Source organism: Manis javanica, chromosome 2 (genome assembly GCF_040802235.1).
Source record: "Manis javanica isolate MJ-LG chromosome 2, MJ_LKY, whole genome shotgun sequence".
In the NCBI taxonomy this organism is placed as follows: Eukaryota; Metazoa; Chordata; class Mammalia; order Pholidota; family Manidae; genus Manis; species Manis javanica.
The window spans coordinates 117,571,655-117,595,658 of NC_133157.1; the positions used below are offsets into that span (position 1 = coordinate 117,571,655).

The window sequence follows — 24,004 nt, forward strand, 5'->3', positions numbered from 1 at the left end:
TCCCTTTTATTTTTTGTCCCTGCAAGTCAGTCTTTAGCAGCTAGTGTATGAATAATTGCCTGCCTTTCCCTCGTACTGATTCAGCCTATATAATGGCACTGCTTCTTTTAAAAACATAAAAATCACAAATTTGTTGCAAAGGAAGGACTGTGAAGAAAACATAGTATCCCACGTAGCCATGTAATGGGATCAAACTGAACACTGAGGCAGCTTATTACTGACGTCTTTGCAGGTGTTTGGGGGCGTTTCTGTTGGCACCTACAGAATCTTACTTGTTTACTGCTGCACTGATACTTAGGAGATAAGCACAGTGTCTTTTTTCTAGCCTGTAATTCAACTAATGAGCACAGAAAGGCAGACTTCATGTCCAGAGGATAATCAAAGGAGCTTTATATGACAGATAGATATGTTTACTACCAAAGGGAAGATAAAAATTTTCTGTTGATTCAGCTATGAATAACCAGTATCTCAATACTCTTCAGTTACCCTACACCACTCAGTTACTCAATACACTGGGCTGAGTCTGCGTAACCTGGACTTGTAAGAGGGAGCCATGTGTCCTTGCTGTGGCTGTGAAGTAAAGCTTTGAAATGGACCGAAGGGCAGATGAGAAGTCAAAATCTCTGACCCAAGAGACTGTGATTGTTAAGCCTGCTGCAGATGGTGCTCTTGGCTGTGTGTGTGGCTTATTTACAGCCACATTAAGTGGCAGTGCAGTGTGCCTGCTGGTCACACGTGACATCAGCTAGCTGTGAAGGAACACTCAATTCATGAACGTTATAGTCATCAAACCTGTAAATTTTTTAAAGATATTAAAGATAGGAATATAGGATGTGTATAAAGTAGTCTACCCTCAGGGAATTTTCATTCAGAAGACATGATCATTATCTTTATGTTGGTTATTTTAATCCTGACATTTAAATATTTCTCAGTGATTTTAATGCAATGCTTCCTATTCCCATATTTAATCCTGTAGAAGTTAGTTTGCTCTTGAGGGGTTTCTGATGGACTATGTCCCAGTATTTCTAGCTTTTTAGCACCGAAGGCCTCTACTGGGAGCAAGCTGTAACCAATCGCACAGTAAATCATTTGCTGAAGCATTGGGGATGTACCATTATGCATACTACACATTTAAGTGAGCTCAACTGCTAAGCGTAAGAATTACAGATGCTTAAGGAATAGAAAACTTCTGAGGTTTATATTCCACTCACGTATGCTTCAGTAGTTGACTGGTGTCTTAGCCTGGGTTGCCATAGCAAAGTTTCATAGACTGGGTAGCTTGAATATTTTGAGAGCTGCAGGCTATGTAGAACTCCGATGATAGTATCAAAATAACTTACGTTAAGATTCTACTCTTGCGGGGCAATCTGGAGCCCAGCCTGAATGCTTGATAACCACACTCAAGTTGACCCAATTAAAAAAATTTGGTTATTTATTTTTCACTTGTGTCATCTGGGCAAATAGGATTCCCAAATATTTAAGGCTAGTTCTTCCTAGTATCTGGTGGTGTTTTAGGGCTACAATGCAGGAAAATCCACATCAGGATTTACCAACAGTGATCTGCTGAGCAGGACGTATCAAACGAACTTCTTAAAAGCATGAAGTCAGCAGGTGCCAGAGCAAGAGCTGGCTACTGGGCATGAATATGGACTTCTGACATGATTTAGGGCAGCTTTAAGGATGTGGCAAGATAAAAATAAACTAGAGGAGTAGTGATGAGGTTCCATCCAGTTCGGGACCACGCCTGCCCCGGGCTGGCTCTCTGTAAATGTGGCTGTGCTGACAACACGACAGCGCCATTGCCTTGGTTTCCATTGGAATCAACATGGTCAGAGAAATGCCTCCTTAGTCCATTTCTTTCTCATACTTTCATTTCACCTGCAGTTTGAAGACAGATAATGATTTATGGTTAAATATGACAGGAAGTAGTTGCCAAAGAGATACATCTATTACAAATGCAGGAAGCAACCTCTCCAACTGTATGCTGAGTTGGGCACATTTTTGCATTTATTTCAAATGACAGTTAATTAAAATCTGAAAGGAGGTTGTCACATAAAATTATTGTTCTTTCATTGCAATAGCAATTAAGTAGTTTTGTAATTTCCCTTTATAGTTTTCTTTATAATCGTTTACTAGGGATTTGGACCTTCTAATACCATGTTAAATTTGCAAAAGTGAATTTAGATAGCACTGCAGTGATAGTTTAACACACTTAAGGTTGTAAAAATAACTGCACTCTATTTTAGAGTGATGTTGAGATGACTAATTCAAAAAGGAAATGTCCACTGTATCTAATTGCATCAAAAGAAGAACCTTGTATCGGTCAGGGTCCAACTGGGAGACAGAAACCAATGGTCCCAAAGTGGGAATAACCCAAATGCCCATCAATTGATAAAAGGGTAAATAAAAGTGGTATATCCATGCCATGGAATGTTATTTGGCAATAAAAAGGAATGAAGCATTGATATGTGGCTGCAACACGGATGAGTTATAAACACTGTGCTAAATGAAAGAAGCCAGTCACAAAAGACCATGTATTACATGATTCCATTTATATGAAATGTCGAGAATAGGCAAAACCATCGAGGCAGAAAGCAGATTAGCAGTTGTCTCTGTGGGTAGAGGATGGAAGAATAGGAGGTGATGGATAAAATGTATGGGGTTTCTCTTTGAGGAGATAAAAATGTTCTAAAATTGTGATGATTGCACATATCTGAATATTCTAAAAATGACTGACTTGTTTTCTGTAGTTGGGTTAATTGTATGCTATATGAATTATGTCTCATAAATGTCTCAATAAAATCTCAAGAAAATTGAATTGTTTCTCATTAAATGAAATACACTTGGAACTGAGAGACAATGAACTGGTTACTGGCAAAAATCTCAGACTTTGGGTAATAATGTAGCCATTTTACTATGTTAAATTTTAAAGTTTTTTTTTCTTTCACAGGAAGCTAAGAAAAATATCTGAAGCTCAGACATTAAATGAGTAGCTCAGAACATAGTTTTCCTGATTCCCAGTCTACTGCTTATTGTACCAGACAATACTTCTTCAAGAGTTCTTAGAAAAAGATTTTAACAACCTTTGGCCTTCCCAGAGAAAAGCACTCCCTAAGAAATGTGTATCAGAACTTACTTATCTCTTACTCAAAGTTGTTAAGGGGCAGAGTAGCAAACAATTTATTCAGGTAAAAAATGTTAAGTCTGGGTATGAACATGGCCTCAGGTCCAGCTATGAAAAACAGCTGGTTGGAAAATACATCACCAGTCTGAAGATAAAAGGACTGTTGGTGGAATGAAGGTAGCACTTTGAATTAAAGTACCAGGAAGTTTGTACCGGGAACTTTTTGAGTTTTGATAAATATAGACTCTTCTTAATACAAGAGAAACTCTATTTCCTATGTGCACAACTCTTGTACTGCCTTCCATTTTAAGCACCCATGACATAAATCAAAACAGACACAATCTGGGATCATGCTTTACATAGCTTTTCTCACTCTGATAAGTAACAGCCAAGACTGTTTAGTTATAAAGCTCATCTTTACCTTTAGATGGTTTGTAATGATTTTCTCATTTTAATTTTATCTTTAGCACTGGATCTTTCTTCTATCATTCCTCTTACAACAAACAAGAACATGGAAGGCATGTGGCACATAGTATAGTAACATTACTCTAAATATATTGATTCTAGTTGTATTTAAGAGACAATTTCCTCCCTGGAACAACAGAAGTATCATAACAAACAAAGTCTGTATTATATTTTGGAGATTAAACCATCTGAAAAGACCAGGAATGTAGAACATTTATTTATTTATTTTTAGGACTGGGTCAGGTACCATAATAGTGGATGCAGGGATAGATTCAGGAATTATTTTCCTGAATGATAAAGTCCATTTAATAAATGCTTCCAGATCTTTGGAAAATCTGACAGAAAACCCTTATATGGGTGTTTAAAATTCAAACAGCCTGTTTCAGGACAAAAATTTAAAATATTAAATGGCTTTCACTGAAAAGATACAAATGTGCTAAGCAGTTTAAGTTCTTATAAATGTAGGAGCTTTCAGGTTTTAAGGAAACTCGCTTAATACTTCTATTTTGATAAGAAATTTTTACAGCTAGTTTTACAAAGATAACCTGAAGGGTGACATTCACTAAAAGAAAGGAAGCCAAAAGCTGAAACATGTTTACTCTCAGGTGCACTGTGCTGTTTTTGGCATTTCTTAGCTACCCTAGATGAAGCAGGTTGGACTTGCCCTGTGCCATGGGTACCACCTGGGAAGTTAAATGGTTCTGAGGACTGTTTGCCTATAGACTGCAGATGGGAAAGAGAGGACCTGAAAGAGCTTCCTGCACTATTACAGCATATGTGGGAGACCAGCAGATGTCGCATAAAGACACAAATCCAGGTGGAGCCAAGATGGCGGTGTGAGTAGGACAGTGGGAATCTCCTCCCAAAAACATATATATTTTTGAAAATACAACAAATACAACTAATCCTAAAAGAGAGACCAGAAGACACAGGACAACAGCCAGACTACATCCACACCTGTGAGAACCCAGCATGTGGTAAAAGGGGTAAGATACAAGCCCTGGCCCGGCGGGACCCGAGCGCCCCTCACCCCAGCTCCCGGCAGGAGGAGAGGAGTCGGAGCGGGGAGGGAGAGGGAGCCCAGGACTGCTAATCACCCAGCCCTAGCCATCTGCACCAGAGCACAGACCCAGTGCATGTGTGGGGTGCTGGAAACTACGGAAACAGGGCAGCAAGATCTTTGAGCGGGTCCCGAAGCTGGTGCCCCTGTGACAAAGAAAAGCAAGTGCTTTTTGAAAGTCTTAAAGGGACGGGGATGCCACAGCTGGACAGAAGCATTCTGGGTCACAGTCCAGCAGCTGGAAATTCCAGGGAACTCCAGGCACACTAACCCCCTGGGCAACAGCTCTGAGAACCCTCACGGAGGTAAACAGCCAAACAGCCCCCCGTCCATTACCCCTACAGGGCCCCGCCATAGCATAGAAGCAGACTGAGGCTGGCCACGCCCACAGCAAGGGAACTTCTTCCATACCGGCCGGGCAAGATACAGAGACCAGTCTACAGGCAATTGCCCAACACAAGCCTAGGGGTCACAGTTGTCCCAGTAAGGAGGCCAGGAGCAAGTGGAAAGCCTTAGCTCTCCCAGCTGACAGAAAGTCAATAATAGCTCACCATTGCACCTATCAACATGAAACGGCAAAAAAATTTGATCCAGACAAGACTAACCCAGACAGCTTCGACATCTGCTACATCTTCCCCTGAAAAGGAACCTGGGGAAATAGATTTAACCAGTCTTCCTGAAAAAGAATTCAAAACAAAAGCCATAACCATGCTGATGGACTTGCAGAGAAATATGCAAGAACTAAGGAGGGAGAATATAGAAATAAAACAAGCTCTGGAAGGACTTCAAAACAGAATGGACGAGAAGCAAGAGACCATTAATGGACTAGAAAACAGAGAACAGGAATGCAGAGAAGCTGATACAGAGAGAGATAAAAGGATCTCCAGGAATGAAAGAATTTTAAGAGAACTGAGTGACCAATCAAAATGGAACAATATCCGCATTATAGGGGTACCAGAAGAAGAGAGAGAAAAAGGGATAGAAAGTGTCTTTGAAGAAATAATTGCTGAAAACTTCCCCAAACTAGGGGAGGAAATGGCCTCTCAGACCACAGAAGCACACAGAACTCCCATGACAAGGGACCCAAGGAGGGCGAGACCAAGACACATAATAATTAAAAGGGCAAAGGTCAAAGACAAGGACAAAGTATTAAAGGCAGCCAGAGAGAAAAAAAGGTCACCTGCAAAGGAAAACCCATCAGGCTATCATCAGACTTATCAACAGAAACCCTACAGGCCAGAAGAGAATGGTATGATATACTTAATGCAATGAAACAGAAGGGCCTTGAACCAAGATTACTGTATCCAGCACGATTATCATTTAAATATGAAGGAGGGATTAAACAATTCCCAGACAAGCAAAAGTGGAGGGAATTTGCCTCCCACAAACCACCTCTACAGGGTATTTTAGAGGGACTGCTCCAGATGGGAGCACTCCTAAGGCAAAACAGACGTCACCAGAGAAAATAAAATCACAGCAAAGAAAGCAGACCAACCAAATACTAACTAAAGGCAAAAAATAAAATGAACTACTCACAAAAGCAGTCAAAGGAAACACAAAAGTGTACAGAATAAAACACCCAACATATAAAGAATGGAGGATGAGGAATAAGAAGGGAGAGAAATAAAGAATCACCGGACAGTCTTTATAATAGCTCAATAAGCGAGTTAAGTTAGGCAGTAAGATACTAAAGAAGCTAACCTTGAACCTTTGGTAACCACGAATCTAAAGCCTGCAATGGCAATAAGTACACATCTTTCAATAATCACCCTAAAAGTAAATGGACTGAATGCACAAATCAGAAGACACAGAGTAACAGAATGGATAAAAAAGCAAGACCCATCTATATGCTGCTTCCAAGAGACTCACCTCAAATCCAAAGATATGCACAGACTTAAAGTCAAGGGAGGAAAAAGATATTTCATGCAAACAACAGGGAGAAAAAACCAGGTGTTGCAATACTAGTATCAGACAAGACAGACTTCAAAATAAAGAAAGTAACAGAAGACAAAGAAGGACATTATATAATGATAAAGGGCTCAGTCCAACAAGAGGATATAACCATTATAAATATATATGCACCCAATACAGGAGCACCAACATACCTGAAACAAATATTAACCGAACTAAAGGAGAAAATAGAATGCAATGCATTCATTCTAGGAGACTTCAACACACCACTCACTCCAAAGGACAGATCCACCAGACAGAAAATAAGTAAGGACACAGAGGCACTGAACAACACACTAGAACAGATGGACCTAATAGACATCTACAGAACTCTACATCCAAAAGCAACAGGATACACATTCTTCTCAAGTGCACATGGAACATTCTCCAGAATAGACCACATACTAGGCCACAAAAAGAGCCTCAGTAAATTCCAAAAGATTGAAATCCTACCAACCAACTTTTCAAACCACAAAGGCATAAAACTAGAAATAAACTGTACAAAGAAAGCAAAAAGGCTCACAAACACATGGAGGCTTAACAACACCTCCTAAATAATCAATGGATTGATGACCAAATCAAAATGGAGATCCAGCAATATATGGAAACAAATGACAACAACAATACAAAGCCCCAACTACTGTGGGATACAGCAAAAGCAGTCTTAAGAGGAAAGTATATAGCAATCTAGGCATATTTAAAGAAGGAAGAACAATCCCAAATGAATGGTCTAACGTGACAATTATTGAAATTGGAAAAAGAAGAACAAAAGAGGCCTAAGGTCAGCAGAAGGAGGGACATAATAAAGATCAGAGAAGAAATAAATAAAATAGAGAAGAATAAAACAATAGCAAAAATCAATGAAACCAAGAGCTGGTTCTTCGAGAAAATAAACCAAATAGACAAGCCTCTAGCCAGACTTACTAAGAGGAAAAGAGAGTCAACACAAATCAAAAGAATCAGAAACGAGAAAGGAAAAATCACACCAGACCCCACAGAAATACAAAGAATTATTAGAGAGTACTATGAAAACCTATATGGCTAACAAGCTGGGAAACCTAGGAGAAATGGATAACTTCCTAGAAAAATACACACTTCCAAGACTGACCCAGAAAGAAACAGAAAATCTAAACAGACCAATTACCAGCAACGAAATTGAAGCGGTAATCAAAAAACTACCAAAGAACAAAACCCCCGGGCCAGATGGATTTACCTCGGAATTTTATCAGACATACAGAGAAGACATAATACCCATTCTCCTTAAAGTTTTCCAAAAAATAGAAGAGGAGGGAATACTCCCAAACTCATTCTATGAAGCCAACATCACCCTAATACCAAAACCAGGCAAAGACCCCACCAAAAAAGAAAACTATAGACCAATATCCCTGATGAACGTAGATGCAAAAATACTCAACAAAATATTAGCAAACCGAATTCAAAAATACATCAAAAGGATCGTACACCATGACCAAGTGGGATTCATCCCAGGGATGCAAGGATGGTACAACATTCGAAAATCCATCAACATCATCCACCACATCAACAAAAAGAAAGACAAAAACCACATGATAATCTCCCTAGATGCTGAAAAAACATTCGAGAAAATTCAACATCCATTCATGATAAAAACTCTTAACAAAATGGGTATAGAGGGTAAGTACCTCAACATAATAAAGGCCATATATGATAAACCCACAGCCAACATCATACTGAACAGCGAGAAGCTGAAAGCTTTTCCTCTGCGATGGGGAACAAGACAGGGATGCCCACTATCCCCAGTTATTCAACATAGTACTGGAGGTCCTAGCCATGGCAATTAGACAAAACAAAGAAATACAAGGAATCCAGATTGGTAAAGAAGAAGTTAAACTGTCACTATTTGCAGATGACATGATATTGTACATAAAAACCCCTAAAGACTCCACTCCGAAACTACTAGAGCTAATATCGGAATTCAGCAAAGTTGCAGGATACAAAATAAACACACAGAAATCTGTGGCTTTCCTATACACTAACAATAAACTAATAGAAAGAGAAATCAGGAAGACAATTCCATTCACAATAGCATCAAAAACAATAAAATACCTAGGAATAAACCTAACCAAGGAAGTGAAAGACCTATACCCTGAAAACTATAAGACACTCAAGAGAAATTAAAGAGGTCACTAACAAATGGAAACTCATCCCATGCTCTTGGCTAGGAAGAATTAATATCGTCAAAATGGCCATCCTGCCCAAAGCAATATACAGATTTGATGCAATCCCTATCGAATTACCAACAGCTTTCTTCAATGAACTGGAACAAATAGTTCAAAAATTCATATGGAAACACCAAAGACCCCAAATAGCTAAAGCAATCCTGAGAAGGAAGAATAAAGTGGGGGGATCTCACTCCCCAACTTCAAGCTCTACTACAAAGCCACAGTAATCAAGACAATTTGGTACTGGCACAAGAACAGAGCCACAGACCAATGGAACAGAATAGAGACTCCAAACATTAACCCAAACATATATGGTCAACTAATATTTGATAAAGGGGCTATGGACATACAATGGGGAAATGACAGTCTCTTCAACAGATGGTGCTGGCAAAACTGGACAGCTACATGTAAGAGAATGAAACTGGATCACTGTCTAACCCCATACACAAAAGTAAATCCAAAATGGATCAAAGACTTGAATGTAAGTCATGAAACCATAAAACTCTTAGAAAAAAACACAGGCAAAAATCTCTTAGACATAAACATGAGTGACCTCTTCTTGAACATATCTCCCCCGGCAAGGGAAACAAATGCAAAAATGAACAAATGGGACTATATAAAGCTGAAAAGCTTCTCTACAGCAAAGGACACCATCAATAGAACAAAAAGGTATCCTACAGTATGGGAGAATATATTCGAAAATGAGAGATCCGATAAAGGGTTGACATCCAAAATGTTGAGAGCTCACACACCTCAACAAACAAAAAGCAAATAATCCAATTAAAAAATGGATAGAGGAGCTGAATAGACAGTTCTCTAAAGAAGAAATTCAGATGGCCAATGGACACATGAAAAAATGCTCCACATCACTAGTCATCAAAGAAATGCAAATTAAAACCACAATGAGATATCACCTCACACCAGTAAGGATGACTACCATCCAAAAGACAAACAACAACAAATGTTGGCGAGGTTTTGGAGAAAGGGGAACCCTCCTACACTGCTGGTGGGAATGTAAATTAATTCAACCATTATGGAAAGCAGTATGGAGGTTCCACAAAATGCTCAAAATAGAAATACCATTTGACCCAGGAATTCCACTTCTAGGAATTTACCCTAAGAATGCAGCACTCCAGTTTGAAAAAGACAGACGCACCCCTATGTTTATTGCTGCACTACTTACAATAGCCAAGATATGAAAGCAACCTAAAGGTCCATCAGTAGATGAATGGATAAAGAAGATGTGGTACATATACACAATGGAATATTACTCAGCCATAAGAAAAAAACAAATCCTACCATTTGCAACAACATGGATGGAGCTAGAGGGTATTATGCTCAGTGAAATAAGCCAGGCGGAGAAAGACAAGTACCAAATGACTTCACTCATATGTGGAGTATAAGAACTAAAGAAAACTGAAGGAACAAAACAGCAGCAGAAGCACAGAACCCAAGAATGGACTAATAGTTACCAAAGCGAAAGGGACTGGGGAGGACGGGTGGGAAGGGAGGGATAAGGGTGTAAAGAAAAGAAAGGGGCCATTATAATTAGCATTTATAGTGTTCGGGGGGCATGGGGAGGGTTGTGCAACACAGAGAAGACAAGTAGTGATTTTACAGCATCTCACTATGTTGAAGACAGTGACTGTGAACTTGGTGACAAGTAGTGATTTTACAGCATCTTACTATGTTGATGGACAGTGACTGTGAACAGGGATGTGGGGGCGACTTGGTGAAGGGGGGAGCCTAGTAAACATGATGTCCTTCATGTAATTGTAGATTAATGATATCAAAAAAAAAAAAAAGACACAAATCCTGAATTCCATCTCCCCTAGCTGAACAATGGGGTCCTGTTGCTTATATAAATGAGAGCAGCTGAGCGACTTCTCCCTTCCGGTAGCCTATTCCCCCTCTAGGAATATAGTAGCACGTATGACTCCCTGTAGAAGAATTATTTCATGCCCCTGGAGCCATCACCTCTACCCCACTCCCACACACATGGCAAGTCCCCACTCTCAGGATTCTTATTCTGTATTTCTGGAGTAACATCTAGGATTTTTCATTTTTAATAATCTCTAGAAATCATTCTGATAAACAGTCAGGGTTAAGAACTGATGTCTGAAGGAGTAATAACAAATATATGACTTTTGCTTCCTTGCATACTTGTTGGACATGCATACACATCCAAATGTTTCCTTGGATCTTACTTTTTTCCTGAAATCCAATTGTTGAGCTATTGATTCACTAATTAATTCTATAATTTCCTTAGTCTATACTGTGCCCCAGGAATTGTGTTAACTGTGGCTAACTAAGGAGGGTACCTGGCTGTGTTAAGAGAGATAAATAAGAAACAAGTAATTTCAACATAGGTGACAACTATGGTAGAGATAAACTCAGCAAAGAGAAGGAGATCTTAACCTAAGGAACACAGTCATCACATGACCACAGCATTCACCGGGAGGAGAGGGCCAGGAAGTAAGCCTGGACAGATATGGTGCACTGTCCTTGGTGCTGACCCATCGCCACCAGCTAGGGAAAGGAAGTTTTCCCAAATACCTGGATTTTGATGATTTCTCTACCACCTCTCCCTTTAATTCTGAACCACATGAGGAAAGGGATAGCAAAAATGGAGAAACACAGATATAAGCATATTTCTGAAAAGAGCCAACTGAGTGATTGACTTGATATGGATGTTTGGAAAAGTAGAGATTTCAAATAATTAATTCCCAAGAGGAAAGTTTCTCCTTTGGAAAGATAAGTATCCTAGAGCTTTCTACAGTGATATATTTATGATAGTGGAGTTTTTTCAGATGTGCTAAAAATCTGAAATGAGTATTGAAATACACCTCCAGGTGAAGGTGACCTGAGGCGCATTCAAAGAGAGAAGGCATTCTTATTTTTTTAAAAAAAGGAAAAGGACTTGCTCAAGGACCTACAAATAATTTAATATATCAAGAAAATGTAATGACATGATATACTGGTGAAAACATAGCTAGGATTGTATCACAGAGGATCGTATGTGTTCTTGGCCCACATACATCTTAACTGGGTGATAAGAATTTTTGCTACATCTGTGTTTGGAAGTACAGCTGGAAGGAGGTGCTCCTGCAACGACTGAGAACTGTTTGTTTGCTACAGTCGTTTGGGCTCATGAATGCAAGCCCAGCTGGATATTACAGCCAAGCAATCTGGGAGTTTGTCCATTGTGTGACTGCTGCAAAAGCTGGGGTGCCAGACATGTATCTAAACTCCTTCCAGGGAGATACTGGTGACTTGGGAGTGAGTTATAGGGAGAAGGTCAGAGATGTATACTCTGGCTCTCCTGATCTCTGGGGAGGATTGTAGCCAGTCCCCGGTACCTGCTGAATTAGAAGACTGGCCTGCAGGCAACAGCAGCTTTGAAAATATGCAGATAAACCTTTTACTGGGAAACAAATGATTTTGCAGTTCCCTCTGCACTGAAGCCTTTGGAGGGGTGACTTCAGGGAGGGCTCATTGTTAAGAATCACTTCTTTGTTTGCTGTAGTCCTGTGACTACAGGACTTTGGGACAAAGTCCCCTCCTAAACTTACCTCCTGACCAGTAATCGATGAGATTATGCTTTCTACAAGCAGAAAATCCTCTCCCCAACTTCTGAGAAAAGAAAGCTCACACCCCCAGGTCTAAATCCTTCTCCACAATTCACCAACCAAACGTTTCTGCTGCTCTTCTATGAAAGGCTGTGAAAAGTGGCAGAGAGAGACCTGGGAGCTGTTTCAACAGAAGACCTTTCAGCTTAGAAAGAAGCATTAGGATCTGGGAATCTGAATATTGCCCAAATCAAAATAAAATTTCAAGTGAACATTTAAAAAAATAATGTATATAAGAAACATAGTACCTGGCATACAGTAAGCTCCCAAAACATTGTAATTATTCATATTCCCATAATTTTATCCAGTCTGTGTATTACAACTCGGCTATATAACAACTATAAGATCTTCGAGTTTTTGATGCCGTTATCAATATTACTAATTATTATTATACAATATTACACAACATATGCAAGAGCAGAATTCTATTTTTTTCAAGTAATCTTATCAGAATCAGCTGTAGAGTAAGGTTCTCAAGATAAGAAAGGTTTTCTCTTAGCTCAGTGGATCACCAAGATCCCCAGGTTTCTCTTCTCCAGAACAGTTATACCCCGGGTATTTACATTTCCCTGGGGCAGGAGAAAGGGTTGTGTGAGGAGAGAAAGCTGAGGAAGAGAAGGAAGCAGGCCTTGAGAGTTTCACTGATGGAAGAATTGCCTTGACGGATTTAGCACTTTTAGTTCAGCTTCCCGTGGTGGCCTTATAATGGATTTTAAGTCTCCATAATCGTGTGACCTGGGCTAGTCTGACTTCCTGAGTTGCCCTGGTTTGAAGGTCTTTCCTCATCCCTGTCTGTGTCTCGTTCGCAACAGAGTTTACTTCCAAGTAATTACTGCTATGTCCTATAGTCCTTCCTTTTGCTGAATTACTAGAAAATACCAAATTATCATTATGTTATTAGATTTTGTGCTTTATTCTAGCATATTTCAATCTGCTAATCAAATGTAAATGTTTGAGCATGTCTGATTCCCATCTGAAAGGACTGTCCTAAGCCTTTTGGATATGAAAGGAACTGTTCATTAACATCGTTAAACAGATGATAGTATTGAAAGCTCAGGAGAATCAATATTCCAAATATCTGGTCTGAGCAAGTATTAGGCATGAATAATTCTTTATGGCTAAAGCACAAAAAAATGATAATAGATTATAAGAGGCATATAAATGCAACAATATGCACCCCTGGTTCTCCTTTAAGCTACACTTTCTTGAAGTTGTTTAAAGAGATTATATTTTACAGAATACTTAAGAACATAAGTTTTGCTTAAATAGGCCCAGAAAATGCTCAATGCAGATAATTTCTAGTAGGCAAAATTTTGATATTTATAGCTATTCAAACAAGTTTACAGTAAATCATGAAAAAGTAGTAAAATCTTGAAGTACAGCACCTAGAGGGCAAGAAAACCAAAGTTAACTTTAATTAAACTCTGCATAAATTTGGATGATCAGACGTGGAGGACCCTTAAAAAATGTGGAGGATGAATCAGGTCCTTAATAACACAGAAGAAAATAAAAACAGACTTATTAGAAAAATAGCAGTATACTGACTCTGGTCCATTTAAAACTGGACTTTCTAATACTTGGTTCAAAATAAACTGCATTTGGAACAAGAAAAGGAAACACTCAACAACTTGAGCATCAATCATATTTTGATTAGCTTAAACAATTTTAAATTGCCTCATAATTGAATTATAGTATTAATCAGATTATATCATTCCTTTGTACTTCACAATTTCTCAAAGATTTTTCTTTTCATCTATATGGTTCAGCACAATTATTCCCAGTTTTTCTTATGAGAATATGAGCCTCACAGACATTAAATGATTTGACCAATGTTTCCCAATGAGTAAAGGGAAGGCCAAGTTCCTAGGCTCATACCTATTCCATTTCATATGACTTAGATAATTTAATTTAATACTAAAGAGTCACTAAAAAACCTAACATTTCAGGAGTTAAAAACTCTGTTTTGATTTTTCCACAGTCCTGCCATCTGTTTCCCTACTTCCGAAGCTCAAAGCTGAGTACCAAGGGGAGTTATCACTTGGAATGTGCTTTAGATGTCAGAAGCTCCCCAGTTCTATTTCTCTCCTTTTCTAGACATGTACTACCATTACCCCTTTTATTTATTTGAGCAATGATCTTAGCTAGTATTTTCAAGGTCGTCTGACTTTTCCTAAACCATTTTACTATTGCAGGGGGTTGGACCCTTACAAATTATAATTTATTTGGTATTTGATATCCCAAACAACAGAAAAAGAAAACTCTGCACAATAGAAATGTCTGGGTGTCTGTTCCTGAAGATTTTTGTTTACTAATAAGAATAAAACCAGGAGTTCCGATGATTAAAACTAAGTATTTTATTCTTGCCCTGATGCCTCTTCACATTATAAAGGATTTTAAGTATATAATAAGGTATTTTCTAAAGTATATAATAAGGTATTTTCTTAAGTATATAATAAGGTACTTTCTAAAGTAAAGTGAGCAGTCTTTTCTCCTTTTGTTTTAGAAAAATCACCTAAATGGGGGTTTATTCTGCTTTATTTCCCACAAAGAACAGAAACTATGTAAAGGCATACTTTATTTTTCTCATTGTTTCTTAGACTGCTTGGGTAGATGGTTATTAGATGGATTAAGGTGCTGCTTTCTAACTTTAAAAACTCCTAAAATCTCCAGTACCTCCTTCTGGTTCCAATAAGATAAAGTGTCTTTATATGTGTGACCCTGTTGATATTTCATCTTCCAGCAAATCTCTGCTTTAATATTTCAAGTTTTCCAAAAGAGTCTCTATCTTCCAGAAATTTTTCCATGCTGTTTACTATTACAGCATGGCCCAATTTATTCATGATTTCCCACATCCACTCTTGGATAGTCCCATCCATACTGACCCCAAGCTCAGTCAAGCAACTTGCTTTGGCCAGTGGAATGCTGGCAAATGTCACACAAGCAAAGGCTGGAAAGGGCTTGTGGACTGGAGTTTACTCTCTCCTGCTGCTCTTGGGACTTTCTACCGGTATGAGAAGAAGCCTAGTCAAGCCTCCTGGAGGATGAGAATGTGGAGCAGATTATAACCCATTCTAGCTGAGACCCCTTTAGACCTACCAGACCATCTAACTTTCTTAAAATCGTGAGGGAATAAGAAATGTTTTTTGTTTCTGGCTATTAAGTTTCAAGCCGGTTTGTTGCACAGAAAAAAGCCAATTGGTATACAACCAAAATCAGCATCTTAGCCCCTACATTTTCCATATAATTCTTTGGCATACAGTTTTTCTTTTTCTTTTTTTCCTAAGACTACTCGGCTTCTCTACCACTTATCATCATCTATCATTTATTTCTTTACCCCATCAAAAGATGGTACATATTTCAGAGCTTATGAAAATAAAAACTGAGGTCCCTATTTTTAGCAAGTCAGTCCAATAAAATTCTTCTCCATATTATTTCTACAAGCAACAATTTCAGCGGCATGTACCCACTCGCAATATTTTTTCCAGTATATGCTCCCTCAGTGACCTGCATATTGAAGTTGCGTTGTACTTTGGCTTCAGTGAGCAAATACAACAATTTCCCACCACACAGAAGAGAAACATAGAATAAGGCGAGGAAACTGCATAATTGCATAAGAGAAGATGGTTCATATCCTGTTACACTGGCAACAGCTACTGAGAAGGCTGGGGCTCCCCATGCCTTCTGTTGCCCTTACAACAGGTCATGTAGGGCATGGGAAGGCCCAGTTCCCAGTCTTCTAGGTCTCTTCTTTGCAACCAGAAAGTGATTTTGCATCGTGTTCCTCCCCACCTATGAATCACTTCAATGTAAGATTATCTTTCCAGATGTAGAAAGGGTAAGAAAAGAGTGACCTCAATTTTTACATTCATAAACTCTGAAACATTGGCTAACTTTTGATTAGCTAGTAAATGGTAGGAAAAAAAGAGAGGGAGGGAATCAAAGTAGTAGGGGGAATAAATTGCGGAACCCAGATACATAGTGTTCGGCTGGAGGAAGGAAAAACAAGGACATGCAAACAGAACAGAGAGCTGCCACAGGGGGAGAACAGACCAGACCCCAAGGTCTGTGCCCTATATGGAAAGGGGACAGCTCTTCCTGAATTCCATCCTTCTGATGTGCCAACTAACACCCGGATGTCAGCCTCCTCCCTGAAGATTTTTGTTTACTAATAAGAATAAAGCCAGGAGTTCTGATGCCGGGGCTCTTGTTTGCAGAGCCGAAGAATGAGCTTCACAAACAGTCAAGGTAGGAGAGCAAGGTACAGGCTTTTATTTAGAAATAAAGTGAAAGGACAGAGCTCCCAGCTCATGCCTGGAGGGGACAAGAGAGTTCGAAGTGGTGTGTTGTCTAGGGGGTTTTATAGGCAGTTGAGGATTTTTTGAGAACATGAAAAAAAACTTAGGAGTGTGGACTTGTTAAGTGGTCCCTGAATATTAAAAATTAACTTAACATAAGGAATTTCCTGCCTTGATTTCTCTCTGGGACACCTGTGCCTTGGTCCCACCTTGGTCTCGGAGCACATCAAAAGGCTTCCTGCCCAGGCCCCAGGTGGGCTGAGGTCTTGTCTATTTGCTAAAGAATCCTGCCTCTTGAACTACCTGGGTGTTAAAATGCAATCTTATCTTTAAGATGGAATTCTTCCTGCTTCTTACCATGTCGTCTACAGCTGGGTCTGCATGCTAAGTAAGTCGCTCAGTTTGCAAAATCACTTCATCAGATCTAAAGGAGGAAAGACAGCACATAGGCCTGGGCCTTTTAGTATGTTAAAGTGAATCTTACACATGGTTACAAATGATTAGCTTAATAAAACATGTGCTACTCTTCTTTATCTCGGGAATATTAACTGATTTCACTGAAGAATGATTCTACAGCTCAATGTTTAACATAGAGTTTTAGCAGGGGGGTTTCCTTGCATGTAGTTACCTTGCTCTGACTTCAAATATCCTGCCCTGCCCCCTCCCGAGGCCCTCAACCTACTCTGACTACATCCACGGTCCCTGTCTCATTCCCCCCTCTATGGATAGAGACCCTAGCTACTGCTAGGGAAAGGGGGCGATGACCGCTCTGGATGCTTCATGCTGAGAGGCACAGTAAGGGGTGCAGCTAGGTCTCCATCAGTGGTCGGTTGAGAGGGCCTCAGAAGATGGGCACTTCTATTCCAGGTTCCATTTCTATTACTATATGCAGTTGTGTGGCTTCTAGGCAAGATAGAACAAATTATGTTATTAAGTTAAGTAGCAGTATCTGGAGTTGGATTTTCCATTCTGGAAGGACAAACTTGATGAGATTAAGACTGCATGGTTGAATATGAGAACTAGAAATAGTAAAACTTTAATTGAAATGATAGGAGAAAACTAAAACATCTGGAAAATCATAGCTAGATATTTTGAAGAAGCTAGAGTTCTGGATCTAGTTTATATCTCAATGAGTAGTATCAGGATTTAGTATGGGTAAGGCTGCATTATTGAAACAATACTTTTCTCTAAAATCACCCTCATTTTTATTAGAAGTAACTATATTAAGAAAATTATTAACACTTGGCTCTATTATTTGCATAAGTGAAGCAATAAGAGCAATTGATTACATAGGCTCTTTTAAAGGTGCTTTGCTGGAACTTTTTATAAGGAATTTCAGATTGAACTTTTAAAGGCCTCTTGAGGCCAGACAGCCAAGCCAGACTTGCAATCAGGTTTTGCCTGCAGTAACTGTAGATTTGGGGGAATTCTTCTCTTCTCAAGGTCTTCAAGACATCCTGAGGTTCCTGCACCTGCCAGGAAGTGACCTTACTCACCTGTAAGGCTGCTGGGAACCCTGTAAGCAAGGTACCAGGCCAGTTCTTCCAAGGGTCTTTGTTGGCTTCATAAAGTCAACCTTAGTTCCTTAAAGCTGTTCATGACTGAGTTTATGCACATGTCTCTCAGGTATGACATTCCAGTCAAAGCCTTGGTAATATATATAAACTGTGTTTTTAATTGGTCCTCTTACAAGGAAAGCAGGTTCTTATTGAACTTATGCAAATAAACATACTGCCATGAAATATAAAAATAGTCACTGAAAGTTTTTAAATTCTGGAGAGATCAGGTAGAGAGAAAGATACATGTTTCAATTCTGCTTATAAAGATAGTCATTTACAAAACTGTTGTCAGTCAGCTCAAGAGAAAAAGCTTTAAACACTTTATCAGCAACAACTGAAACAAAAAGCCACAAAATCATCCTCCTTACTTTACTTAATCCTATGTAACCAATACCTGTTCTGCTGAAATCTAGTTCTTTACTAGTTGAGGAGTAATAAAACAATGACTATAAATAACAAAAGACTTACAAATGACAATGGTTAAAGATCTGATGAGAGCTTACTATAAGACAGCTGACATAAGAAAATTTGGTATTTCTGTAACACAAAACATTCAGTAACAAAGTTTAGCATCATTCCCTTTGACAGTGCTTTCCAGGTAAATATATATCAGACAAATAAGCCGAATTAGCCAAATACTTTCTCCAATGAGAAAAAAATTCCTCTGACATGTTCCAGGGGCGCTCTGGAAAATAATCAGAATTAACTAGAGGTAAAAGCACCTTTTTGAATTTGATTTTGGAAAGTTGTTAGAAGAAAGTTTCTTTGGCATTTGCTTAAATAATATTATAGGTTGCCATGAAGCAATACTTACTCATTTAACTAGAATGACAGCAAAATACCTCAAAGGCAAATAAAGAAGGTTACACAGTTGTTAGCAAAGTTTAGCTTTTATTCCTTTTAATATTGAGATCTCATTTTTTAAAAATACTCCAACAACTCACTGAGACATTTAAGCATGAGAAACTGCTTTGATAAAACAATTAGAGAACCGGGATTAAGGATGGCGGTGTGAGAGGAGAGACAGAGGCTTCCTCCTAAAACTGGATACAATTAGAAAATTTAATTGGTGCAACTAATCCTGAGAGACCAACAGGAAAGAGGGCGGCATCAGACTGCACACACCTGGAGAAAAGAGTAGACCTCACCGAACGGGGTAAGTACCAGTGCCATGCCTCTGCAGGACCCGAGCCCTTCCCCCACCCCAGCTCACTGGCGGGGGGAAGAGAGATGGAGCAGGGAGGGAAGAGAAGGCTTGGGACTGCTGAATACCTAGCTCCGGAGATCTGCTCTGGGAGCACAAACCTACATTTCATGGTGCTTTCATGAGACTCGCATGACTACCGGGTTGGAAACTTAATACAGGCAGTCCCTGGGGAGACTGGGATTCTGGCTTTGTGGAAAGCACGGATCCATACCTGGCTGCTCTGGGACAAAAACATACCTGTGTGACCGGCTCACTGGCTCAGGCAGTGGAGAGAGGCACAGGAGCCAGGAGGTGGGGAACAGCTCTTTCCTCCCCCCAGGCACCAGTACCGCTCCCCTGCAACCCCCGACATTGCTTCAGGGGCTGAGCAGCTCCAGAGTAGAGCTTCTGGACACTAGAGTGCGCCATATACAAACATGAAATGCCAAAGGAACCTTGTCCAGAGTAAAATTACTAATACAACTCCAGAGAAATACTTAAATGATACAGACCTTGTGACTCTCCCTGAAAGGGAGTTCAAAACAAAAATCATCAACATTCTAATGGAGGTACGGAAAGACATCCAAGAACTCAGGAATGAATTCAGGTCGGAGACCCAATCATTGAAGAGCACAATGGAGGGTATTAAAAGCAGGTTGGATACGGTGGAGGAGAAGATAAATGAAATAGAAACTAGAGAAGAGGAATACAAAGAAGCTGAGGCACAGAGAGAAAAAAGGATCTCTAAGAATGAAAGAATATTGAGAGAACTGTATGACCAATCCAAACGGAACAATATTTGCATTATAGGGGTAACAGAAGAAGAAGAGAGAAGAAAGAATAGAAAGTATCTTTGAGGAGGTAATTGCTGAAAACTTCCCCAATCTGGGGAAGGAGACAGTCTCTCAGGCCATGGAGATACACAGATCTCCCAACACAAGGGACCCAAGGAAGACAACACCAAGACACATAGTAATTAAAATGGGAAAGATGAAGGATAAGGACAGACTGTTAAAAGCAGCCAGAGACAGAAATAAGATCACATACAAAGGAAAACCCATCAGGCTAACATCAGATGTCTCAGCAGAAACCTTACAGGCCAGAAGGGAGTGGCATGATGTATTTAATGCCATGAAGCAGAAGGGCCTGGAACCAAGATTACTTTATCCAGCAAGATTATCATTTAAATTTGAAGGAGGGATTAAACAATTTCCAGATAAGCAAAAGCTGAGAGAGTTCACCTTCCACAAACCATCTCTGCAGTGTATTTTGGAGGGACTGCTATAGATGGAAGTGTTCCTAGGGTTGGATAGCTGTCACCAGAAGTAGTAAAACCACGGTAGGAAGGGTGGAGCAGCTGATTGTGAGGCAACTGCAAAATTAAATTGGCTATCCCCAAAGTCAATCAAGGGATAGACAAAAAGTACGGAATTTGATACCTAATATATAAAGAATGAAGAAAAAGGAGGAGAAATAGAAAAGAACCTTTGGATTGTGTTTGTAACAGCATACTAAGTGAGTTAAGTTAGACTCTTAGATAGTAAGGAAAGTAACCTGGAACCTTTGGTAACCACAAATCTAAAGCCTGAAATGGCAATAAGTACATACCTATCGATAATCACCCTAAATGCAAGTGGACTGAATGCACCTATCAAAAGACACAGAGTCACTGAATGGATAAAAAAACAAGACCCGTCTATATGCTGCTTACAAGAGACTCACCTCAAACCCAAAGACATGCACAGGCTAAAAGTCAAGGGATGGAAAAAGGTATTTCATGGAAACAATAGGGAGAAAAAAGCAGGTGTTGCAGTACTAGTATCAGACAAAATAGACTTCAAAACACATGTGTCCTTACTTATTTTCTGTCTGGTGGATCTGTCCTTTGGAGTGAATGGTGTGTTGAAGTCTCCTAAAATGAATGAATTGCATTCTATTTCTCCTTTAGTTCTCTTGGCATTTGTTTCACATATGCTGGTGCTCCTGTGTTGGGGCATATATATTTATAATGGTTATATCCTCTTGTTGGACTGATTAGAACTGTCTTAAGAATGAGAGTCATTTGGAAATAAAGTTGTAGCTCAAGTTTATCAAGACTGTACTGACATTTGTAAAAATACTGAGGTATTTTGGAAAGTAGGACTAATATTACTTAATCCAATTCAGTTGACTTAAAAGGCAATAGTTTACTTTGTTTATCTGATGATATTTATCACTGGACACATTGAGAGCTCCAGCACTATTCTAGGTCCCAAGGTTACAATGGCATAAAGTATAGTCACAATCCCTCTTGTGGAGTTATATTTTGATGGTAAGGATGAAAGATAAACAAGCAAACAACTATGCAATGTAATTTTAAGAAAAGCAAGCAGGGTAAGCTGACAAAGTGCCTGGGAGGCTCAGAAGTGGCTATATTAGAAGAGCTTTCTGCAGGCAAAGGCTTTCTGTGATAGTGACTGGTGGAGAGGGACCTTAAAGAAGTGAGGAGTTAGGCCAAAGCTGACAATAATGACATCCTAGACAGAGGAAAGGGAAGATCACAACCCCCAAGGCAAGGTCATGTAGCATATTTAATCAGGAGGGCTTGAGCACAGTAGGTTAGGGAAGGAGTGAAAGAATTGTGTGTGGAGAGAAAGGCAGAAAGCAGATCATATACGACTTAACAGGACCATGATAAGAAATGGCTTTTTATTCCCAGCCTGGTGGGAAGCTTTTGGAGCTTTGGAGCAGTGGGTGGATAGTCTGACATGTTTTAAGAAGGCATCTCTGAACATAGTAGGATGGTGGTTACCAGGGATTGTGGGGTGGGGCTAATGGAGAGATACTGGTTAAAGAGTGTAAGCTTCCAGTGATAAGATTACCAAATCTGAGGATCTAATGTATAGCATAGCGATTAAAATACTGTTATCAAAATATGATGAAATTATCACATACTGTGATAGAAATACTAAGTATGTGATGGGACCGAGGAGGTAGTTAATACTATGGTAGTAATCATTTTACAATATACAAATGTTATATACCTTAAACTGAAAAAATAAAAGATAACGTCTCTGGTCATTTTATGGAAGCTAACAATGAGGAGGAGGAAGAAGGGAAAGATAAGACTGGAAATATGGTGATGGATTCAGAGGCTATGGCAGTTATGAGGATTTGGTAGATTTAGCAACACTGGTACTTACTGAATATGTTAAATATTCAGATTTAGGATATTTGAAATCAGAGCTGATAGGACTCACTGATGAATTGGATGTGGGTGTGTAAGACTGAAAAGAATGAGGCATAATGCCTTGTTTAGTTTGTGTGTGTGTGTGTGATCCTGGATAACTGAGCCTACAGTGGCTTATCTGAAACCCTTGGGCCCAAATTTGACCTGAATTCATAACTTTTTGTATTTTAGGAAAGGTAGTGATATTCAAAAAATAATAACATTTAAAAATATCACTAAATATTCTCAGGAACAGTCTGGGTAGCCCCCAGTGAATACTTCTGCAACAAAACTTTTAAGTATTCACTGAAATAAGGACAATAAATGACCTCATTGATTCAGATCAGGTTTTGCTGCACCATTAAAATGTCTGGTGTTTAGAATTTAGGATTTTTATAATTGTGAATAAGGGATTACTAACCTGCCCCATTTCCTGAAATGGGAAAGATGGTAGTGAAAATAAAATGCTATTTTGGGTTCATGAATTTTGAGATGTCTATTTAGACACTCAAGTGGTTTCACACATAGACAGACAGCTGGCCAGATGAGTGGTCAAGGCTGAAGACATGAATTTTGGAGTCATGAATATATGGATGTATTTTTAAATTATGGTACTAGATGAGATAATGTGGGGAGTTAAAATTGGTATAAATGAGAAGAGAATCAAGGGCTGAGTCCTCAGGCACTCCAACGTTTAGCAGTCAGGAAGACGAGAAGACACTAAAGGTGACCGAGGAGTGGCCAGTGTGCTGTGGCATTTTGGAAGTCAAGGGAAGATTGCTTTTCAAGAATGTCAAATGTCAAGTTTCAGATGTTCCTGAGAGGTCATGTGCACAGACTGTACACTGACCATTGGCTTTTGCATTGTGGAGGTCTTTGGCAATTTTGGCAAAACACAATAAAGTGGTGAGACAAAAATCCTCATAAGAGTGGGCAGAAGAGCAGGAGTGAAGGAGGATTGGGGACAGCATGTACAGCTAACCCTTTAAAGGAGGGAAGCAGAATGTTTAGGAACATTTGCAGGTAGGCAGGTGAAAAGCTGGTGATGGTCCCTGTGGTTACTTTTATTTTCTTAGTGAAATGAGAAGGCTATTTGCAGAGAGTGAGGAAGGGAGAGGGAGTAAGATTTGAGGAGAAGGTGTGAAACAGTCACCTCAGAGAGGAGTGTGACTAAGGAAATGCATTAGGATCAGCAGGCAATGCCGTGCGTCCACTTGTGATCACGTATTTAGACTGAGGTCAGTCTGCATCCCTGTGTTCTTTTTCCTGCCACATTCAGTTCAGCTGCTTCCATGTAGGCTCACTGAATATGCATAACTGGGTTCAT

The 24,004-nt window shown here is 39.4% G+C and overlaps 1 protein-coding gene and 1 long non-coding RNA gene across 13 annotated transcripts in view; both read right to left on the reverse strand.

The window, feature by feature from the left end:
- Positions 1-24,004, reverse strand: part of LOC140847825 (protein TASOR-like) — a 104,113-nt gene that overhangs the window by 38,215 nt on the left and 41,894 nt on the right. The window lies entirely within an intron of this gene.
- Positions 367-23,273, reverse strand: LOC140847830 (uncharacterized). Its single transcript, XR_012128027.1, has 2 exons — positions 17,082-23,273; positions 367-1,878 (listed from the first exon to the last, which is right to left on the reverse strand). It is a non-coding gene; the product is annotated as an uncharacterized lncRNA (long non-coding RNA).